This window comes from Empidonax traillii, unplaced genomic scaffold (genome assembly GCF_003031625.1).
Source record: "Empidonax traillii isolate 1590-97213 ecotype Southwest subspecies unplaced genomic scaffold, ASM303162v1 scaffold86:size2944007, whole genome shotgun sequence".
Lineage (NCBI taxonomy): Eukaryota > Metazoa > Chordata > Aves > Passeriformes > Tyrannidae > Empidonax > Empidonax traillii.
The window spans coordinates 2,913,349-2,937,082 of record NW_020955279.1 but is presented as its reverse complement, the minus strand read 5'-3'; the positions used below and the strand labels follow the sequence as shown (position 1 = coordinate 2,937,082).

The 23,734-nt window shown below is 44.9% G+C and overlaps 1 long non-coding RNA gene across 2 annotated transcripts in view; it reads left to right on the top strand.

The window, feature by feature from the left end:
- LOC114056250 overlaps positions 1-22,689 on the top strand; it is a 26,492-nt gene extending 3,803 nt beyond the window's left edge. For both annotated transcript variants that reach the window (XR_003570968.1, XR_003570969.1), the window contains exons 2-4: positions 3,288-3,389; positions 19,543-19,618; positions 22,450-22,689. This is a non-coding gene — a long non-coding RNA (uncharacterized LOC114056250). The remainder of the gene's footprint in view (positions 1-3,287; positions 3,390-19,542; positions 19,619-22,449) is intronic.
- The last annotated feature ends 1,045 nt before the right edge of the window (positions 22,690-23,734 follow it).

Below are 23,734 nucleotides of genomic sequence, written 5' to 3'. Positions count from 1 at the left end.
AAAGGTGGCGATTACTTCAGTGATACAGCATCACCTGCTCAAAGCCAGGGTTTTGAATCAATAGCTCTTGACTGCTGGTTGTGTTCTCATTTACTATTAACTTCATTCACTCAATTCTTCTGTTTGGGAGCTTATGACAAGTGGGGGTTTTTTATGTATGTTCCTTGTTCGTTTTCCCATTGGCCAGTCATGCACCTCGCATTTCTGGCTCTGGTGTAGGAAAGGTGGTTGGTTTGTTCAGATGGATCCTGTGAGCTTTTAAACCTCTTGTGAGACTTCTCTTGCCAACCTTTCCTACCCCAGCCTCTTGTAATGCTGTTGTCCTGTTCCATGGGTCAGTGCTGGTTACATTCTGAGATGAGATTCTTTGTGCTTCTTGTGTACATTGAAAAAGATACCTACTCAGACATGCACAGCTGGTTTAGTCACATGTGGAAATTCCCTGCTTCCATTTCTCTGGCTTCTGTTGCTTGAAGAGGATTTACAGATAGCTACAAAATCTGCTTGTATTGATACTCTTTTTTTTTTTTTTTTTTAATGCATGATTTGATCCTCCAGCACACTTCACCAGTTACAGAACCGCAGGGGAGTGGTTCTCAAGCCACTGAACTTTGGGCAGAACTTGCTCCAGGATATGCTTGTAAATCCTGCTTTATGATGGTTCCCCAGAGCAGCTGCTGATGGCTCATCTTTGTCTCAGGGTGCTTTCAGAACCTGCTCCCTGAGGTTCTGGGTGTGAAACCTGCTGTCATCACTGGGAAAAGAGAGGAAGAGAAGGTTTTGTTTGGGTCACTGTGTCCAGGGTTTGCTCACTTCTAAACAACCCAACCTTAGTTTTCTCTCTTCTCACCACTGAGCTGTTCAGTTTGCAGTGCTTACTTTTACTTGTGAGCCTTTTATGTTACTCTGTGTTAACATGGGATCCAAGACTGAAAAAGAATATTGATAAATCCTTTCCAAAAAGTCCCTGCAACAACTAGGATTTGCACAGTGTCTTTCATTTTTGGCTCTCACTACCTTTTTTTCTTTTCCTGAAAAAAATAAGAGTTTCTATACAATACGAAATAACAGGAATCTGTGCTTGGTTAAGTGGTGGAGCCTGACCTGCATCAACGTGCTGGCCGTGGTTTGTGTTCTCATTCATCATTCTTACTCTGCTGGTGCTGCCCCCAGACTGACTTCAGTGCTGTTGGTTTGCCACCTCCTTGGGCTTGGTCTTGCTGATTTGAGTTACAAGACCAAGCTCAGTCAAACCTTTCTCCTCCAATTGGCACAGTAAAGTCTAGGAAGAGGAATATCCTTTTTTTTTCCCCTAGACTGCTATGCTCTCGTGCTTATGCAGAGCACTTGACTAAATCTATGGTAAGATAAAGTAAAATACATTGCACAAGGGGAAATAAATCTTGTTTTATAGCTGGGGGTTCAGGGCAGTCCTGCTCTCTCTGGCTCATGAGAGGTTGTTGTACCAAGAGAATCATTTCCCTTTGTCATGCGCTGCCTCCTCTCGAACTGGCTGTCGCTGTGGTTCTGCAAACTGCTGCACAACAGCTCCTCATGAATCATATTTGCATATCATTTTCCCTCAGCACAGGCAGATCAGCTCTCTTGTGTCTTGTATTGGTCGTTTTCTTTCACCCTGGAAGAAAGATGGTTTAAATTTGTTCCATGTCTGTGCTGACATTGTGGTGGTAGTTTCTGTGCTGGCTCCGAGCACCATCTCCCACTCTGGCTCTGCCCCAGATTCTGTTCATAGTTGCAGTAGTTATCAGGATCACTACAGTAACATTTCACTGTAAGAGTGGCTTTTTCCAGGTCCCTTCTGAGACCAACATGAGCAAGTAAGTTTGTACCTTCTCTCTGGAAATTCCAGGCTTGGATTTTAACCTGGATTTGTTCACCTGAATATGAACCTCACCTCAGACCACCAATCTGTTCTTCACATGTGCTTTATGATAGAGGAGGGTTTTTTCTGCCAACCATTGACCAAAAAGAATTGAACAGAACAAACCTGGAACCCATCTGCTTCATCTCCTCTGTTACATGTTAATTCTGTGTTTTATTTTACTCTAGGAAATACCAGTGTGGCTCCATTGACAGGGATCCTGCTGGACATGAGGGACATGATGTAAAGGTCCCAGGGACTGTCTGGGGCTGTAGTGGTGTCACTGCTGGGGAGGTGGTCGGGGTACATTTGGTGGCTGCACTGCTGAGACCAGGAGTGCAGGAGACACTGCTGCCACAGGTTGATGTCTGTTTGATCTTCTATTGCAGAACACTTAGAGCACTGTAAAAGCACTTGATCTGCATGTACTCATTCTGGTAATAAAAGTACCATAAAAATCTTACTATGAGTAATTTTATATGCATATTGCTTCGTTTATACTCAGTTTTTAAAAACATGACTTCTTAAAAAAAAACACACACACACAAATGAGTCATATGATCATCAGTAAAACGTCTAAGTACCTGCTAGAGTTTATAAAGCACGGTCCATGGATTAAATGATCTACAGCAGTCATTTATGCTTTATTTGAGCTTCTAGATTAAATCTGAAAATGCCCAGAAAATTCCCTGCACTATGACCCCGATGCCAGGTTCTCTGCATTCCAGCTAAAAGATCCTTACTTTTTCCTGAGGTTAAGGGAAGAGTATCTTCTAGCTCAGTCACTGGGACGAAAATCTCAGCTGAAGAGATCCTCATTCCTCTGTATTCTTTAAGTCTCTGAAAATCATAGCACAGCTTTAATGCAGAGTGAACTAAGACCTCCTCTACTCCACTGCAGCTGAGAAAGAAAACTTGTATAAAAGAGGGCTCTGCTGCCTCTCATTTCTCTTGTCAGTGTGTTTCTGCCCTCTTTTACAGATTAGAATGCCTTTTTGGGTGTTTTGGGGAGGTTTCCTTTGTTTTGCTTTTATCTTTCCTTTCAGAGAGTTATTCCCAGTTCTTGGCTTATCCATCGCTTTTGGCCTGTACATTGCAAGAGCTGCAGTGCTGTTTGCAGATGTAACTTGCTGCCACTGAACAAAGCACTGGCAGGTGTTATACAGGAATTTGGGTAATTCTTGCTAATACAGCTCTTGGCAGGACTTCAGATAAGGTTCAGGCTCTCCTGTGGATGCCAGAAACAGGCTTGGTTGTAGTAGGTAACAAAAGAAAATGTCTACTATATTAGGCCCTTGTGATAACTTTCTGAATAGGTGTATTTTGAAATATTCACATGAAAAAAACAGTGCAGTGTTTATCTTCAAGCTTCCTCCTCATGTGAGTTACTTTTTTTTTCATGCAGATCAGAAGTGATACGTCAGAGACCCTGCACGAGACCACTCCACTCATTAAAGACAAGGTGCTGGAGAGGAACCACATCTGGCCCAGAGTCGATAAACTAGAGGTTTGTTCACTAGAAAATTTACATCCTTCTCTTTACATGTTTATGGGTTAACTGTCCAGGATTTTATATGGAGCACTCTGATGTTTATGGCCATCTATTGTCTTGTGTTTGGTTTTAAATCCGTGTGTTTACCCGTGGTTCAACACATATAAGTGTTTATGGGTTTGGGACATCACTGAGTAATTTATTGCTGTGGATTCTGCAATTCAAAATGGTAGATGAAAAGCATTAGTTGTGGTTTCACTGTTAATAATTACGCTAATAACGTTAATCTGTTTTGTGACTCGAAGGAGCGTGTGTGAAACCGCTCGTAACCAAAAACCCCAGCCTCACACGCGGTGCAGACGTACCCACTTTAATTTGCTGGGCATTGTCTTGTGCCAGAGCAGAGATCTCCGGGCTGCGCCGTTCTGCTGTGGCTGCTCTGGTGTTGGTTGCGCCCAGCTGAGGGAAGCCGATGTGACTCACTGTCTGCCCTCCCGATGGTTAGTGAGCAGTGTGGTAACATTTGTGTCAGCTGAGGGCAAGCGTGCCTCTGGGAGGAGAGCAATGACAACACGAGCAGAGAAATTGTGTAACGCTGCAAACCAGTTTTAACTGACTCCAAGTAAAACCGAGTGGTTGTGGCAAATCTGGTTGCGGTTGTCCACCCCTTCCCTCTGTTCTGTAGGACATCACTGCAGAGGTGCCCCTTCAGCATCTTTTGCCATTGGAAAATTAAGACTGTCCTGACCATTTCTGTAGGTGAGTTTACATTGTAATCAGTGTCCAACTTGGATATCTTTTCTCCAAAGCCTTGATCAAAGGGGGTAAAAAAGTTTGAGTGCCCCTCTCTGAATAGACTGTTCATATTTCAGTTACATTTTTTCCTCTTCTTAATTAAACAAGGGTGCCATCCTAAATGCAAGGGAAATCTCCTTCTCAGTGTTTTGCAATTGGATTTCAAAATCTTGCAATGTTTGTCTTTTTCGTCTTTCACTGTGATTTTTTGGGGTATTCAGAGGTTTGTTTCATAAACACTTCCAGTGCAGAGTAACTCTGGGAGAGGGATCTAATCCATAGGAGAAAAGTGAGTAATGAAGATTCACTCTTTGTGTTTGGAATATCCAGAGGTGGGCTGAGAAGAAAGGACCTTGTACTAAATATAAATTACAAACATGCCTGGGTAAGTGTGATGGGTTCTAAGAATATAAAACCTCCGGAGGGAACAGAGCAGAGGAAGGAACTTTCTCTTGTGAAGTTTGTGGCTCTGTGGGAGAAAAGCTTTTCTGCTGTAAAGCTTGAACTTTGTATGGGAGAAACTGTGATTTCAAATCTTTTTATTCAAAGATGTTATCTGTGCCCTGGCTGAATGGGGTGCAGCAATCTTAGAGAAAGGACAGGAAATCTATTTTAGAAAACTTCAGCATGTGGAGTTTAAAGAAAACACCAGTATCTCCCAATGGAAGAAAGCTGAACATTAGCAACTCTTGCTGGTTTGCATCTTGTGATAGCTGGGGTGTTCTCAAAGCTAGAAATTTTCTTTCAATGTCACCGGCTGAGAATCTTGTCAAATATTTATTTTTGGAGTAATTTTTAACCCCTGTGGAATTGTAGGGAAAGGCTTACAAAGTCATAACCTCTAAAAAATCTCACGCTGACGGTTTGGAGAAAAAGTGCACACATGTTAGATAACTTTTCTGAAGGTTGTTTTATTGTGGTTTTCTTTCTCCTGATGTTGTAAACTCTACAACAGCTGCTTATCTGAGCTGGGTTTGCTGTCTTGTCTGGGCTGAGGTGCTGGCTAATGTTTTTTCCTGACACTTGGGGTAGAGTCTCAGAAATTGAAGTGGGAAATTGATAGTGGAATATGAAGTGTTACTTTATTGCTTCAACTGAGCTCAGTAATGAGCAGAAATTATTGATGAGTTAGACTGAGAGACCTGTACTTGAGTCCTTTCCAGTGGCTGCTGGTGTAAAGTGTGGATGTGGAATCCCAGCCCTCTGGCTGCAGTCTCCATAGGCTGATAGATTGATTCTTGGAGAGAAGGAAGCTTGGGAGGAGTAAGGAGCTGTGTGGAGTTTGTTTTGCTCAGTGTAGAAGACAGCAAACACTGTCTTATCAAAAATAAATCATGGGAATAAGAAAGCTTTCCTATACTGAGACTTTGCATTTTTTAACTTTTGCAGATCAGCCTCCAAATGTAACTTGATGTAGGTGCCAGCCTCACTCTTTGCTATATATTAGCAGTTCCTCTTCTTGAGGACTCCAAAGCAACACATATTGGAATTTCTGTTACTGTCTTTGCCACTGACAATGTGTGATCACATATATGTCACGCTACTTCTTTGTGTCCTAATTTACCTCACAAGATAATGTTTGGTGTTTCCAAAGTGCTATGAGATTTTTCTGACAGCCTTGAAGAAAAATATTTGTTAAATTAATGCTCAGCCATACCAGATGGGAAAGACGAGAGGAGAGAAAATAGAGCAGAGAATTTCAAAACTGGGGGTGTACTATGTTCATATTTAAAACTCATTAATTTTCAAGTGCTGAATGCTACAAACCATTTTCTTAATAATGGGAAAAAAAACAAAATATCTGGCTTGTGCTAAAATATTTAATGTTAAGGACTTTGGGGGTATGTTCAGCTTATTTTACCTGCAGCTGTGCTTGAAGTTAATCCAGTCACTTTCTGACTTGGACTGATGGATTGACTGGTTTGGCAGCCCCAGAAAGGTCGCACTGGTTCTGTGTTGAGAAAAAGAACACTTGAAAATGGGAACATTCAAAGGGGGGATGCAGTAGGCCCAGAAGTCAAGATTTCAGCTGTCACAATGCTGTGACAGTTTGCAGTTTTTAAGTGGGCATGAACAGAAGTCAAAATACAAAATACAGCCTGTTCCCACGTGAACCACTTCTGTTGGACTCTACTTGGAGCAGGTGTAAAAAGTCTGTGCACTAGACATGGTTGGACATGTCCCTGTCAGACTGCAGAGCAGGACAGCTCAGTGACACCTACATGCAGCTCATGTGCTGAGTTCCAGACACAGCAGTGGGGGGACATGCCGGTGTCCCCGCTGCTCTCCGGGGAGAGCTGGGGCAAAGGGGCTCTTGTAAGAACAGGTGCCACTTAGGGGGGAAGTCAGGTTTGAACTGAACCATCGTGCTGCAGTGGTAGCAGAAAAAAAGCCCGTTTTCTCATTTATGTGCAGCAAAGAAGTTAAAATAACAACCCAGATTCCTTTTTTTAATCAGTGCTAAGATTGGCTTCTGACTTCCTGTTCTCTAATGGGAGGGATTAGGCCCTTTATGTTTTGAAAGAGACCCGAGCCAATTCCTGTTGCAAAATTCCAGAACTGAGATCAAATGAATGAATAAAAACACTTAGGGAAAACTTGATTTGTCAGAAAGGCACCTTCATTAGTGCTCTCATCACTTCTCTGTCACAGGAATTGTCTTCAAGCTGTAATTGCATCTCTCTGACAAAGGCTTCTGGCTACATATGTAAAGATTTGTAAAATGCTGCCTTTCTGTAAACTGGTCTGATCTGTGCCAGCGAGCAGGAACCAGAGCTCCTCCTCCGAGCCAGTGCCAGGGACTATTGGTTAGTTCAGCTTGAAATGCTCTCTGCAGTGCACGGTCACTGGGCTCTGGGAAGGCAGGGAAACATCTTCCTTCAGCAGCGTTTTACATAACATTCCCTGTGCAGAGTTACAGTGAATTACTCACAGAGCAGATATTGGCTGGCACCAGTCAACGGCAGGAACGTCTCCTCAGCCCCCTTTTTAACGTTCCTGTGCTCCTGCTGTCAGGATGGCAGTGTCTGCATGTGGCTGCCTGGGCAATGGGGGTGGCTGCAGCGGGGTCAGCTTCCCTGTCTGTACTTGCTTTTCTGTCCCTACGAGCTCTGTGCTGTATTTGTGCTGCCAGACGGGGCTGGGTGTGCTCAGTGTTACAAAACAACACGTGTGAAATACTCACGGATCAGGGCTCCTCTTCGTGAACCTGGGCTGTGCTGCTGTCAGCTCTTAAAAACCCCAAAGCAATAAAAGAGTAGAAGCTAAACCTCGGCTGCTGTGTCTCTGGCATGAACACCCCATGGCCAGCAGGGCATGTGCTGGGAAAGGTGCTCTTGGGTCCCTTTCTCAGCAGAATCACCTGTCTGGATTTTTCTGGCAGCAAGCCCAGTTGCTTTGTTACAAGTGCTGTTTGTACAGCTGTTAAAGAGACATTAACCACATTTCCCAAAGTATTAGAATTCCCTTACTAGGAAAGGATGACTGTTCCCTCTTTCAGGGTTTTCTTGGTTATACTATTTTTCTCAGCTTATGCTCTACCAGCTACATGTTAAATTCTAGCTGAGTGTAAAATTCTGGTTAAATTAGATGAAGAAGCATCCTGCAGATTGCATTATGTTTGGGGTTAAAGATCTCAAATGGACTTTTATGCAGTGAGAATTTATGTTCTTGCCAGCCATAGTTGTGGTGATCTTGTTGGGAACTTTGTTTTACCATATTTCTGTGGGTTTTATTGTCTCCACAACATGTTATGCTCCTCCACTTAGTGCTGCAACCGTGCAATATATACTTTTGGAACCGTGTCCCACCAGAGGAATGTCTGTGGAAATTGTGGTCTCAGTGTGACAAAAGCAAAACCTTCTGTGTTTACTTCGTTCCTATTTTTAATTCTGCACAGAAAAAGAAAAAAAAAGTTAACCTTTAAAATTATTATCTGTTTACAAACATTTTGCTTTTTTTAAAAAAAAGTTCATAATTTATACTTGGGGATCAACGGGGGTTGAAAATCACTGCAGCTGTCTTCATGCAAGCTGTTCTGTCTTTGAGCTTGCAGTTTAATGTATGCAGTCTGCCACGTTAATTCTTGAAGTAGCTCTTAAGTGGGAAGCTGTAAAAGGGGTGATCTTGGACCAATATACTTTTGAAAATAGGAACTTGAGTGTTGCAGAGGAGACACTCGTCTGGTTCCTCGTGTCAAAACGGTCTCAAGTAAATAAGCAGTTTTAGAGTAGTCTTGAAAGTTGTGAAAGGGGTTAATAAAATCTCTGCAACTTTTCACAGAGCAGGGAAAGCTACTCATAAAGTGGATTCAAGTGTCTGGAAAAGGGCAGTAAGGAAGGAATGGAGGGCAGTGATACTTTGCCATATGGATTTCATTGATGTGGGAATGAGTGAGGTGTTGGAAATGCAAAGTGAGTTCAAGAAACACCTGAGCTCCTTTGTGCAGAGCAAAGAGCTGGACTGGAAGTAAAATGGGTCAGGTTTGGAGTATGAAGGATCTAGGACCAGATGAGGGGTTTTTCATTATAAAGAATACCTTTTGTTCAAATATTTGTGGCATGAATATGTCCTGCTGGTGTCTTTTTTTTCAGAAGCACACACTGAATGTCAAATGAAACACCACCTTGGCCAAAGCTAAAACAAAGTTTCTACCATCTTGTCTTGGCATCCCCTAAGTCCCAGGCACAACTTTGGGGCAAAATGTTGATATTCCCCGTTTTTCCAGTAGGTAAGAAGTCAGGGAGGGTTATTTTCAATCTGATTTTTGACAAGAATGCGTTTAACCGTTGCCTGTCTGACAAAACGGAGCAGATTCCATCACTGGCCCCATCCCTGCCGGCCGGTCCCTGTTCCGTGGCCTCGGGCACTCGGGGTTGGTGTCGCGGTGCTGCGGGGAGGGGCCTTTGCTGCTCCGCAGCCTCCGGGTGTCGCGCCGAGCAGTGGTTCCCTGGGGACCCGCGGGCACCCGCGCATCCCTGCACATTCCTAATCATCCCTGCGAATCCCTGATCATCCCTATCATTCCCTGCGCCCCGCCCGCCAGCACGGCCCTGCCCCGCCTCCTCCCGCGCAGCTCCCTCTCTCCCGCACACACACACACACCCACGGGCACTGCCTTTTCCTTCCTGATTTCCCAGCGTCGCCATTCCAAGGCAACAATAGCTGAAAAGGCTGTTTTGCACAGGTGCCTTTGGTTTGAGCAGCGAGACAGAGCGAGTGTGTGTATGTGCGGGTGTGAGGGAAATCAAAACAACCCCGCGGTTTACGGCTCAGTGAGGTCAGGTTTCTCCTCTTTCGTTTTTGAAGAGTCTTTACTCAGCAGTCCCATTTTTTCCTTGTGGTAAAAAACGCAGCCGAGCAGATGGCGAGTGTGAACACACGGACTGCGGCTCTGCCTGGAGTCGGGAACAGGGAACAGGGAGCCGGGGCTGGCACTGGCTCCCAGTTCTAGTAGTGTTTACAAGGTAGTGGATTTGTTCCACTCGAAATATCCAATGGTATGTGCTGGGTTCAGCGGTCAAGGGATCCTTTAGGAGTAATCGAGGAAAGCAGGAGGTTTCCAGACACTGAGTTTATGTTTTGTTTTGTTGTTTTTTTTCCTTTGACTGATTTCAGCATTTCTGCCATTAATACAAAACTGCAAAGAGAGCCAGAAGGAGCAACAGTGGATAGCAACACACAGCCTTTACCTGAAGGGAGCCTACAAGACAGGTGGAGTGACAGGACAAGTTCCCGCTACCAGAGGGTTAGGGTTAGATGGGATACTGGGAAGAAACTCTTCCCTGGGAGGGTGGTGAAGCCCTGCAGAGGTTGCCCAGAGAAGCTGTGGCTGCCCCATCCCTGGCAGTGTCCAAGGCCAGGTTGGACGGGGCTTGGGGCAACCTGGTTTAGTGGAAGGTGTCCCTGCCCATGGCAGGGGGTGGAGCTGGATGCTCTTTAGGGCCCTTTCAACCCAAACCATTCTGTAATTTTATACTGGGCTCTGAGCACTGCAGTGACACCATACACCTTATGGCAGCTCCATATTTGACCATGTGGTTTAATTTCTATTGAACCTTCCTAAACCTTAGACAAGGATTTGAAAAGCAAAGTATTATGTAGCAAATCGAGAGACATTTTCATATTTCTCTGTGGTTTCCTTCTGCTCTTGCTCTGAAAGTATGAGTGCTGGCTATTCAGTGGGCTGCTATATGTGAATTAACCCCCCTGGCAGAAAAATAGCCTAGAAAATATGGTGATCAAGTTCAGTATGTTTTCAGTTCGTGCATAAGATTCCTTACTACACCACCACGTTCCCTACCTCATAACATCTGAAACTGAGCCAGCTCCAGGAATCATATTCATAGTTAGAAACAAATACTGGTTGATGGTAACTGAGCATCACACCCACTGGGTATTTTACACAGCAAGTTTCCCTCTGCACAGAATGTTCCATTTGCCAGAACTACCTAAACCTGCAAACCAGGGTTCCTTGTCAGGCAACCTGTAAACATGAGGGCACAGGAATAGTTAACATATTTTACCTTATGAGCAATTGGTGTCATATAGGATGTTTTAAAGGCTTATTTGATATTTCTGGCTTTAGTTTTTGAGTTTTGTAAAATTGTAGATTTTAGTCTTTTTAGGGATTGTGCAAAATGTTCCTCACTTATTCAAACAGGACTGAAGGCCAAGTTCCTATTGAGAAAGGAAAGGAGACCATCCTTAGCTCACCTTTGACTTAAAAACTGACAGTGATTTACCGTACCCTTTAGGAAGCTTCTCTCCACGCAAACAATGCTTAGTTCAGCGTGTTGGGGTCTGTCTGTGAGCACAGCCAGCCCCGCGGGGAGCCCCGAGGGCGCGGGGATTGGTTTGGCTGCCTAAGGGGAAGGTGCGGTTGTGGCGAGGTTATGGGGTGGTTACAGTGAGAGGTGGTTATGGTGCAGTGATGGTGTGGTTCTGGTGCGGTCCCGGTGCCGTTCCAGTGTGGTTCTGGTGTGGTTTTAGTGCCTCGCTCCTGCCGCGGGCGGGGCACACACCGGACCGAGCCCCCTTGGCCCGGCCCCTTTGTCGGGCTTTGGGGCTGTGTGACATCACTGGCAGCCAATCAGAAATGCTTCAGGGCAGAGTTTAAAGCTATTTCATAATACATTTATATTCAGTGCAGGTATTTTGGGGCATCAGTAGCATTCATTTTGTCGCAGGGTCCATGTGTAAATATGGCTTGGGGAGAAACCCATCTGAGAAAGTGCCCCCTTTGCCCTTGGTTCTGGACTTCAGCGCGGCTGTGAAATGCTGCAGGACGCGCGGCCAGGACCGGCTCTGATGGGGATGATTTCGCAGTGACGCTGCGACTGGTGCGAGTGCCCTGCTGGGCTGCGCCTGCCTGGGCAGCCGGACCTGCGAGGATTTCCCAGGCTGCTCCGGTTCGCCAGGAGCACAAATGCAGGACAGTCTGCGGGGAACGTGTGCGGGGGGCGCTGCCCCGGGCTCACCCGGGGCTCGGCTCAACCCCCGTAGCGGGGCCTTGAGGGATTGCAAAACTATTGTGATAATTTCCAGACCATAAAACAACAATTTTTGCTATTTGTTGTTACTAAGACAAAACGGTATTTCTTTTCACAGAAGGAAGAAACAGAGGCTTGTATCAAGGGTGGGACTATCCGTACTTTTATTTTTATTTTGGGCTGATTCTCCTCCATCTTAAGCACTGTGCATGTGCTCATGTCAGGTTGCTAAAAGTCATGTATATTCCTTATGTTGCATGACAGGCCTGCAAAGTGTAAAAGTGCAGTGCTGGCTCCTTCATCCTCTTGGGATCCCAAAGATTTTACGTGCTCCTGAGCAAGAGGTGGGGGAAGAAGCCTTTCAGGTGCTGGCTGTGTCTCCAGCAGGCTGTTCAGTGTTCACAAAGGATTTAGAAAATGAGGCATACGATGGGATGAGAAGGCTTGTTGACATAGTTATTTTGAGATCATAAAAGGGAATGTCAGCTGCAGAGAGCTCCAACATTGAGAATGGGAAACTTGTAGCCAAAATGTCAATAAATTAAATGTGATGCACATGGGGGTGATGTGAGGGAGCCTCACGTGTGTGGTGTTGCTCTCTGAACCAGCGTTTTTCACTAAAGAAGGAGATAATGAAATAACCCAGACGGCCTCATGAAAACCTTCAGCTCTCAGGTCAGTTAGAGAGAGAGAGCACTGAAAGTTAAAAACTAATAGGAAAAGCATAAAGAAAGAAAATCAAAACTGTCTTGTTCCCCTCTCTACATCTGTGGTTTCATCTTTAATATTGACTGAAGCTGTGAGTTGGAACTCACTGTTGTAGTTGTAACTGAAAGAAGATTTATGTATGTTAAATTTGATCAAAGTCATTTCACAAAGTTACCTTTCTGTTTCTAGGAACCCATATGCTGCAAATTCCTATAGGTTAGGGGAGCATTCCAGGCCAGAATACTTGCCCTGTTCTTATACTCTAAGCATCAGCTGTTGATCTCAGCTGGAAACAAGTTCCTCAGCTTTGGCTGGACCGTGTAGGCATGCTGGCTATTCCTGTAGTTGTGGGCAAATTTCTTCCTGGGCCACTGCAGAACAGCATCCCAGCTGCTCGCTAGAGGTTCGCACACAAGCCAGCCCTCATTGATCTGTGTTTCCTGCTGTATTACTCTTGGAAGCTGAGTGTAATTTTCCATCTCCTATGACTTGTGGGTAGGTCGGTCTTTGTTTGTCTGAATGCTTTCCCAGTTAGGATATTGAATATTTTGCCAGGCTAAATCCAACACTTCCAGTTCTGCCACATTTCCAGTATCTGCTGGGTTGTCCAAGGTGCTGTGTGCTTTCAGTTCCCACTGCCTTCTCTTCTTCTGAAGGGACCAGCTGTCTCAGCCTCTCCTCATCACATATGTGCTCCAGCCCCTGAGCATCCTGATTGTCCTCTTGCTGGACTTGCTCCCAGTGTGTCAGTCCTGCAAATCCTTCGTGTCCTGGGATGCCCAAAACCAGACATGGCACCCGGCTGAGTCTCGTGCCAAGAGAGAGGGCCATGATCAGACCCTCCAGTCTGTAGGTTGTGCCTGTCCCACACCCTGATGTGTTCTCTCTGCACTGCCAGAGGCTCTGCTGAGCCAGGGGCAGCTTCTTGTCCCTGAGGACCACCAGGACTTCCTTTCTTGCCAGCTGTTAACTACACTGACTCTTTTAACCACTGTTTGCCCTTACTAGGTCTATGCTGACTCTTTCCAACCACCTCCTTTTCTCTGGAGTGCTGGTAAAGGATTCCAAAAGGTTTTGTTCCCTATTCTCATTAGTACTGAGGTTAGGCTGAACATCCTGTGGATAAATCCCTGTATCCTGCTCCTCAGCCTTCTGGAAGTCAAGCATAACATTTGGCTTTTTTCCAGTCATGAAGAACCTCCTCTGATTGCCCTGACATTTAAGCTGACTGACAGCAGCCTCACGGTGATGTGAACCAGCAGCTTTGGCATCCCCACGTGCATCCCTCTGGTCCCAAAGGCTTTGTTAGAGGTTGGGAGATTTTTGCTTTTTTTAACCATCTTGCTGTAATAGTCCCTGTTTGGATCTCCCCCTGTCTTAGGCACTTCCTTAGTCTGTGCCACTGAACAGGGACTTGGGAATTCTGAGAGCAGACCTGGCAGTAAAAACCAGGGCAAAGGATGCACAGAGTTTTCTAACAGGTAGAATGAGAACAGGTGCTGGCAAGGTTTCTGCCTGTGGTGCTCCTGCAGGTGGAAATGCTCAGTACACTATTATTATTTATCTTGGTTTGTCTCTTTCCTTCTTTCTCTCTTATTCCCTTTTGGCTTTCCTGAAGATTAACACGTGAGGAAACTGAGAGGCTGAGCTTGCCCAAGCTGGGCAATCTGCCTTAGGAAGCCTCCCAGACACAGACTGTCAGACCAACCACAAATGGCAACAAAACACATCCAGACTTGCTTTTTTAAAGGACATGCTCCTTCTGGCAAGAGTATATTGGGAAAATGATTCTATTAGTGAGAAGCTAAATCCATCACTGAAGAGCAGAAAACCTGGTGGGTGACAGGCCTAAGCACAAAGTCTTGGGCTGTGCACTCAGAGCACGTTTTGCAGTGAGGTTTTGAAAGCTGTCACATCTCCTCTGTGTCCCATACTCTTGTGGCAGGAGAAGAGCTGCTGCATCCTTGTTTTCTGTCTCCTTACCAAACAGCCAATAAGCTGTACCCTCTCATGGCTTCAGCAAGATTATTGATCTGTGCAGATCATTATTGCAGCTGCTGAACAGATCTTTGCTGAAGAGATTGCAGGTGAAAAAAATAAAAAGGGGACACTTGGTTTTTTTTTTCCTGTGTTTTTCTAAATTCTCTCTAGACTTTATGTATCTCATTATTTATGAAATAAAAATAGCTGTTTGGCAGTTTTTACATATTTTCATGGTATTGTACTTCACAAAGGAAAGCCTGATTTGTCCTTCCCTTTGGGAAATTATATGTAATATGTGAAAGGTTGTTGTGAATGGCCAATTTCAGCCAAAGGGGTCTGTGTGATGCTTTCTGGAGCTTGCAGGGAATTCGCTTTGCTCAAAGTGCTTCAACAGAATGTTTGGAACAACAGGAAGGAAAAGACTTTTGTATTTCTTCCAGAAGAAAGTTCTGCAATTTGTGCTCCATATCCAGTCACATTCTGGGCTTAAAGAGAGGTAGTTTGATTTCCTTACCCGGCTGAGATAGTAAAGCTGCTCTTATGGAGAATGGAATCCAACTCCTGTAAGGAGTGCTGGGTAAAGTATATCTGGTGTAGGAGATGGGCAGAAACTGAGCTCCAAAACTTGCGTTCTGAGAACTGGAGTGGTTTGACATTGCTGTGTTTGCCTGAGGACAGAAACTTCTGTCCTGAAGAGGAGAATTTCCACCCCTACTCTGGCTTTTGTAATGAATAGTTTTGGCTCGTTCCTACAAACCTGCCCTCGTCAGGGGTTTGAGGTGCTGGGCCAGGCTGGCTCTGATGTGGTGTCACACTTCCTCCTGTGACAGAGAGAAAAATTCCCCCGGGGGAGGAATGGGGAGGACAGCTGGAGGTGCTGAGGTTTTAACAGCGCTGCAGGCGCTGCAGGAATTCCCCTGATGCAAATCCGGGCTCTGCTGAGATTTGCTGTCCCCTGGGATGTGCTGTGCCACCTCCCTGCCTCGGCTCCCAGGGTGCAGTGTGTCTGACGAGTTTGTAGGGCTGGTGATAGGTTAGCTTCAATCTTCAGCCTTGTTTGGAGTTGCCATTTAAAAGGTGATTCCTTGAGGTGATTCCTTAAGAAGCCTCTGGGAAGTTGGGTTGGGTGGCTGAGGATGAGCCCCAGCACTGGTTTTACACTGCGGGTTCCTTCCTGTGCTGTTCCATCCTCAGTGCTTTGGTCACTCAGCACTGGTTTCCAGAAGAGCTAAGGTTTATTTTCTTGGCACACTGGGATTGGTAGCCCCAAAATGGGAGATAAGGATGATGATGGAAGGCAGCCTGAGCAAAAGTTGTCTCTGCTGTGGCAGTAGCTGACACCTCTTTTGGTAGAAATGAAAATTATTTTACCATTGTTATATAAACTATATAAAAAATCAAGATTGAGGGGAATCAAAATAATAATTTTTGAAGTTTTGCTGGGAAAAAAAATGAGGTTTGCTTGATTTTGGAGCTGCCAAAGAAAGATTTCAGCTTTTGCTCTGTTTTGATTACTACAGTCAGTCTAGGTATTGATTTTAATACCTGCAAGAATGATCAGAGCTGAAAAATAATTATTGCCAGAAAGCCAAGAATCCCCTTTTTATCTTTGATAGCAGAGTTCAGATGTGTGTTTCAGGTCTCTGTGGAGAGGTGCTCCTTGAGCTGCATCACTGTCTTTGGGTACCTGCAGCCGTGCTGATCCACTCCAGAAAGCTTGGCAGGCCTTCCCTGGGAACTAACTGGAGCAAATTCGTTTATTGGTGTCAGGGGAAAGGTGCATTAGTGCTGCTTCAGGTGGCAGGCAGCAGGTGTGAGAGACATGGATTCAGGAGCTCTGGGAATGGGAATAGTATTTCGGGCAAAGTCATCACCACAGTCCAGCAGAGGGGATTGAAATATTTAATTGTTGTTCCTGTCCTGGATTCAAAGAGGTAGAATTGATCCAGAGCTGAGTTCAGAGGGATAAATACCCTAGGGCAGTTACTGCTGAGTTACCAAGGCTGTGCATCTGCTAGTCTGAAAGGAGACCATTTTTTTTCTTTTTTTCTTTTTTTTTTTTTTTTTCTTTTGTGAATCTGGAATGATCCCTGTCAGAGTAAGAATGAAGGTCTAAGTTTCCAGGAACACAGAATGTGAAAGGGCAGCTTGGTTTTTCTGCATGATTTAATATCCCTCCCCCTTTTCTTGGGTAATCTGCTCTTCCCTCTGTCTGTGGGGGTGGCTCCGTGTTTTAGCTGTAATTAGCCTGGATAACCATCCTGCTGGGAATAGGGTCAGAAATCCTCCTGGTGATGCCAAACCTTTCAGGTGGGGAACTCGGGGGCTGTACCAGCCCTGCCCCACTGAGAGCCCAGACCTCCTGTGCTGTTCCTGCTGCCTCCCAGGGGAAGCACTGCCTGTTCTGAGCTGTTTGGGAGCCCTTTGGAAAGAGAAGGGACAGGGACAGATGGATGAACTGTGGGCTGGGCTAATGGTCCCTGAGGGAAGATGCCATCCATCTGCCTTATAAAATGAGTACCAAGGTGGATTTCTGGACCATCTTGTAGATACTTGGGTGGAAGGGAAACAATTTTCTGTGTCCACATCAGCAGTTCTTGGAACACTTGCTTGAAATGTGATGCTGCTGTGTGAGCTGCCTCGAGCCTGGCTGTGGAACTGAACCCAAGCAGGCACCCCCCTCAGCCCAGCAGTTCTTCCTTCAGCTGAAGGTACAGTTTGACTAAGTGTGAGTTAAGCTGTTTGCTGGGTGTGATACAACCTGGAAGTGATCACCTTTTGACCCAGCTTTGCTGTTCTGATGGTGGGGTGCAGTTGTCACAGTAACCACTCTGCTCTTAAGCAGGTCGTCTTCTCTCTGCTCTGTGTTTGCTGGGGCCTGGCTCTTGGGGGCTTCGAACTGCCTTTCCCAAGGGTGCTTTTAGTGCCTCCCATGATGTGACACACATTTTGTGTCCCTGGATAACTTGGCTGCCTGTTCAAATGTAACTGACTGAAGTCTTTACAGCTGCCACCAGAAGTTTTAATCTTCCAGGCATGATTCTACGTGCCAGTGCTTTTATTTGCCTGCAAGTGCAGAGTTGTGTGGACTTGATTTTTAAAAGGCTCTCGCAAATGTTTTAATCCTTTCATTACTACTATTTGATCAGGCCTCATCTGAACATGCCTTACTGCCTTGCAAATGCTAAATTCCTCTATAATTCCTTTAATCTTTATTTCCTCAGTTTATTCCCTCATTGTTGGATCATTAAGGTAATAGAATCCAGGGGTAGAGGGCAGCTCAACAGAGATCTGATTCCAGCAGAGGGCCCTGATCTGGCCTTTATTAGATGGTGACTCACAGGAATCGAGTGATCTACAGGTGAAAAACTATTTGCTTCTACTTAAACCTTTCTCTTGTCATGACTTCAAGAGGCTTTGGATTTCAAGACATTTTTCTTCCTCTTCCCCCCTTTCCCCCTCTTGCTTAGCAGACCACATCACCTTTGAGTTTCCCAGCAGGCTGTCCACAAAGGAATTATTTCCTGTGCAGCCTGTGAGATGTGCATGGCACAGAGGTTCCTCTTGCCCCTCTTGTTTAACCCTGGGTGGCATTTGTGCCACTGTGGAAAAGCTTTCCTTGGAAAACAGTCACATCATGAGGATTGGAGGCTTTGCCTCTCATTTCCCAGTGGTTCAGCAGCTGTACTCCAGGCAATAAGACTGAAGCAGTTCCTTTAACATAAGCTGGAAACAAAAGAGTTCCTCAATGAAAGTTTTGGTGTAGTCAGATGTAAACCAGGAGGAGTTACTTTTGGAAGTGTTTAAGACACAGTTACAGGAAATCACCCCAAAAAATTACCCATGTCAAGAGGGGACAGAGAAAGCATATGGTATCTCCAGGTCAGAGGGGCAGGTGTGCCTATGAGTCAAAATACCTGTAATAGTATAGAAATAATAAGGTATTCACCAAAGCATCAGATTTACTATAGCAGAGATCTCAAAAGAATGTAGTACATTCTCAGTGCAATTGCGGCACCCTTTGTTTGGAGGAATTTTCCATAGTAAGTGCTAATAGTTCCAAAGTACCTGGTTACAAAGCAGTGGTACAGTGGTTTCACGAGCTGTGGGAAATCCACAGCTTACTTTTAAAGCCGGTGTGTCCTAGTGAAGGTGGATTGCCCTGGGCAGGGCTTTCTGCTAACAGATTGGCACCCAGCTTGTTAAGCTTAATTACTGTAAATCACAGCACTATTTCTGCCTTGTTTTCTCCTGGTATGGCCACCGGCAGCATTGCCCTAGAAATGGGGGACAGATAATTTTCCTTGGAATATTAGAGTGGCCATCAACTTTTCCTTCTCCCTACTTTTATTTTGGGGAAAATGCAGACAATGTTCGTGTTCCACCGTGAATTGTTGCAGCTGGCTGTCCTCACAGCTGCTCTGCTTCGGCTTTGGAGTGGGACCCTTGTCTGTCCTGCCCATGCCATGTGAGCACAGCTCCAGGAGCCAGTACCAGATCCCAGGATAAATGAATATTTACTACTTAATTAGGCCTCAATGGATGTGTCTATTCCCAAGAATTAAGAGTGGATGCTTAAGAAACTTTTGTAAGCAGAAACACTGCTTGAAACACGAGTGAGAATTAAATACAAATAAAAGGGAGGATTACCTTTAAATAGCGAACTACCCTCCGGAAAGAGTTGAAGTTTAGAGCCTGGAGAGTATCAGCCTCATGGGAAAGACAGGCTCTTCCTTTTCCATTGAGACTGGGATTTTAGCTAGAGGTTTGGATTGCTGCACCACAGAAAAAATGATTTTATCTCCTCAATTCAAGATTAATCAATTATTTGAATTCTTCAAAACCCCAGGAGCAAAACCAAATCCCTTTCTGTATTTCTTCTTAGTCAGTATTTTCCAGTGGTACTAATTCATTTGCATTTCTCTGTGCTTTAAAACTAATTTCCCCTGTGTTCTACTCTATTTTTATCTGTTCAATATTAACCCAGCAAAAGTCTGTAGAATCAGGTGTGAGAGTAAACAACTTCACATTTTCAGTATTGGTTACAAAGTCAGTTATTACTATTGGAAAGCAACTTCAGTCTGAGCTGCTGATTCCACCCCCTGCCCTTGCCTCTTTTACCAGTCAATCCCCTCAAGTATTGTTTCCTGTTCTTGAGCAAAAAGAATTTCTGCCTTGTTCTTGTTCCACAGACATCCTGTGCCAGCAGCTTGCCCCTGTGACCTGCCAGAACTCCACTGAACTGAAGACTTTTTTCCTGTGGATTATGTAGGTACCAAGTATCCAAATAATTAAGTTTTGATAACCAAAAGGTTTCTAGGAAAGGCACCTGGGATTATTCTTAACTGTCTGTGCTTGGGGACATTGTGACTGTATTTAATTCATCTCAGGTCTTTGCCTGGCAGCTCTGGGGGAAGGCAAAGATTGCTGATCCTGTTGTAGGTCTGTGGAGATGGAATGTTTATTCTGGGATCCGATCAAAGGAGTTTGCACTCAGGTGATGAGCTTCCAAAAATCAGTGAGGACAATGTACAAAAGCTCACTGTGGTTTACCCTCATGTTTTCAAATTTAAAATGATCAGAGGATTGAAGAGTGTTTTGTGTGTGGCTGTTATACCTGCCAGCCGTGTGCCAACACTGCCAGCTTCACAAATGCTCTGATTGCAGAGAGAACGTGAAGTCAATGGCAAAATTTTAAAATTCAATAAACTGCACGTGGCTGAAGCTTCCAGCACACTCTTTACTACACAGGGGTGGTGTTTTACAAGCTGTTGTGTAATACAACTTGAATGATATGAATAAACTTTCTGTTCCTTCTGTACTTTCTGGACATTTGGATGTGCAATTCTGTAATGCAGATGTGACTTAGCCAGGACCAGGAGCAGCAGTTTATCCCTGTGCCATTTTTAATGTTTTTACTTCAGAAGAGGCCTGGGGAAACAAAACCTCCTCAGTTCTCTGAATAAGGAAGAGAGGAGGGGATGTATCTTTCCAGTGATTGGCTTTGCATCCAGTACAATGCAGAGAAATGGAAAAAAACGCCTGTTTTAAAAATGCCTGTGGAAAAGCTCAAGATGGAGAACCCACTGCAAAGTCTGTAAAGGGAAAAAAAAAAAAGCCAAGCTTATGGTGAAAGTAAAGCTGCATGGCTGTAACCATGGAGACCAAAGCTCTTCTGATGCAGAAATAAATGAACACAACCTTTTCATATTTATTAGTGGGACTGATGAGGAAAGATAAAGTCAAATTAAAATATAAAGCAATAGAGACAGAGCAGGTTGCTGCCTCTGCCCCTGCAATGCAGGTTATTGTAATGGATCATTACAAATGAGCTGGGGTTACAGAGAGGCAAATTAGTTATGAAAGGAACAAAACACTCTTAGTTATACCAACCTGTTCATCCAAATATCAGCTTCTTTATTGACAAAACTGGAGAGACAGTGCACACAACATATTCCTGAAATGTTTTGGTTCTGATGGAAAGGGAAACAATACCATGGCATTGTATGAGATGTGTGTACTACACAAAGGGAAACTCTCCTGTAACTGTACTGTGTATTTGACACCTAATTTCTTGGTAGCAAGAACGACAGAGTGTTCCTATAAAAGTCCTGGGTGAGTATTTGGGTTTGTCTTGAAAATACATGCCAAAGGGTCAAGTATTAACTGGTGAGTTGTTGCTACAGAACTGTTACTGCAGGACAGGGGATGGCAGCAGGGAATGTCACTGGAGCTTTTGGGAGGATTCAGAGCTCGTGCAATAAACCTTCAATGCAGATGTTTGACATGATGTTGAAGGAATTTTTTGATTGGGCAGAAATCCCAGAGCAGAGAAAGGATTAAGGTTAAGGGTGGCTTTGGTGTGTGGTGGCCGGGATAGAGAACTGGGAATTCAGGAAAGCTGCCTGTCTGTCCCAGCTGGGGGAGAGCTGAGTGGTTGTGCTGGGATGGAAGGAGAGGAGCACTGAGAGGGGAAGCGAGGGAAGTGTCCGTGTGGAACCCTGGCCCCGGTGCAGGTGTGGGTGGGAACAGCTATGGCTGTGACTCCCCAACACAGAGGGCACCACAGCAGCTGCTGTGCCTGTCTGGGGCTGCCCTCAGCACCCATCCCTGGGGGTGACAGGGCACAGCAGCTCCTGCGTTCTGCTGCCCAAGCTGGCGTGGGTCCAAAAACAATGGCTGTGCCAAAATCTGCTGTCAATCCCAGCTGCTCCACCCTGCAGATCTCAGAGTGGATGTAAGACAGAAAACTCGCTTCACTTTCCTTCAGTTCAGGTGAAGTTGCTGAAACAAAGAAGGGTCTTAATGGTCTTTGTGCTGCTGTGCTCCCAAAGCCTGGGCAGCCTCCCAGCTCCAGAGCTCCCACCAGACACTGGGAATGCCAGTGGCAGCTCCAGCTGCTCCTCTGGGAGCGTAACAGGAGGTGACCAGAGATCTGCTACAGAACTTTGCAATGGCTGTAAAACTTGGGTACCCTCCAGCTCATAAAGTTACAGTGGTATGACATTGCACATGGTGTTAATTTACACAAACTGGGGTTAAGGTTCTCTCAGTTTTATTGGGCTCTTTACCTCTTCTGCTTTTTGACTTCCTCAAAAGTGTGGTTAGCCTCAAATCTGAGGGGAATCCGAGCCCAGCCTCAAATTCACATTTGAAGAGTAACTGGTTTGAAATAGTGGAAAGTTTATGGCAAAACTTAAAGTAATCACCCTCCATCCCTCTTGATATTCTGGCAAGAGACTGGTTTTGTGCAAGACCTTTAATTTAATCACTGTATAAAATGCCATTTCCTGGAATTTTCTGGCAAATGAAGCGCTCCTAGAGAGTTCATATTTCAGTTTTAGTATTCACTGACTACACCCAGGAGTTCAGAATATTTAACTTATAACTACAGAGCTCACTAATACTAAATTTACCTTGCCAGATACTGAGACAAATCCGAGGCAGGTTGATAAAAGGATACCAAATTGCTTCTGCCATTGCTTGATAGATAAAGGCTGCTGTACTTTGGGTTTAAGTTTTTGCAAATACATTTGTAAAATCCCTTAAAGCCACGATGAAGGACACAGAATAAATTCTGAAATGTCTCAAATCTTCAGCCAGCAGCTTCCTGCAACACAGTGGGAGGAAGGAACACAACCAAGTTTTCTTAGAAAGGACTCAGCTTTTCCAGGACTCCCTGCCTGGAGCTACTGGGATACAGATCAAGCCACTGACAGCTCTAAGTGGTCGTTAACAAACTCTCACCTGATTTACTGAAGTTATTCTCCATGAAATAGTTTGGAAAACCTGCTCACAAAAATAAGTTGAGGTTCAAGTTTTCTTTTAAAGCACAGAAACATAAGGAGCTCTTTTGCTGATGTAAATGCAAAGTGTTTTTCCTGTATTGTCCTTGAAACATCTTCTACCCCTGGATTTCAGAACTGGGAGCCGGCCAGTCCAACTTCCACTCCTGTGAGGTAAAAAAGCACAAGACTTGTGTACCTTCTGTGAGGAGGGGGGGGAAACAGGACAAATCTAAATCATCTCCACCTCCAGGTACCTGTTTTCAGTCGTCACACATAGAGTTAGCTCAACAAACCCCAGAAATGCTCACTGCAGTGCCAGCAGCACATGGAGCAGAGCCTCAGCTTTGGCTCCCAGGGCCAAGTACAGTTAAACCCACCTGACCGCTCCAGATCTCTGGGAAATGGTTTTGCTGCTTAAAGTGTTGGAAAACACAGAATTCTTCCCTCCTTTACAACATCAGTGAAAACTGCACAGGTCAGTTTAGTTCTTGTACAGTATCAAACAGCAGGAACTGGGATTTATGAGTCCCACTCATTGCTCTGATGAAGAGTTTTATTCTCATCACAGTTAGACTGCCCTCAGTAAATCCTCCGCTTGCCTTGCTCAGCTGTCTGTTCCCTGCACACATCTACAGTGCAGGACTGGCTTGGCCAAACCAATCCCAACTTTGAATTGCCTGATTTTTAGTTTTTCTGGTACCCGAATTACTTTTCCTGCCAAGCCAAGCCAGCCTGTGCTCCTCCCTGTAGGAGGGGTCAGTGTTCCAGCACTGCTGCTCTGCTGTCCCTCAGGCCACAGTGCTCCAGACACAGCTCTGGGGAGGGTTTTTAGAGGTGAAAGCAATTTCCATTCATTGAGTACAAAGGGATGGAAAAGGCAAGGAATTCACAATTTCCCCAGGATGCAGAACAAGCAAACCACTACAGTTCTATTTATAACTCTGTGTTCTACAACACTGAACAGGAACAACAAATTTCAGACCAAGTTGGTTGTGCAGATTTTCAATATCCTTGAAGGACATCAGTCTATTCAGTAGGTACTAAACAAGCCCCAGCAGGGCTGTGGAGCACTTGGAAAAACAAAGGGGAGAAAAAT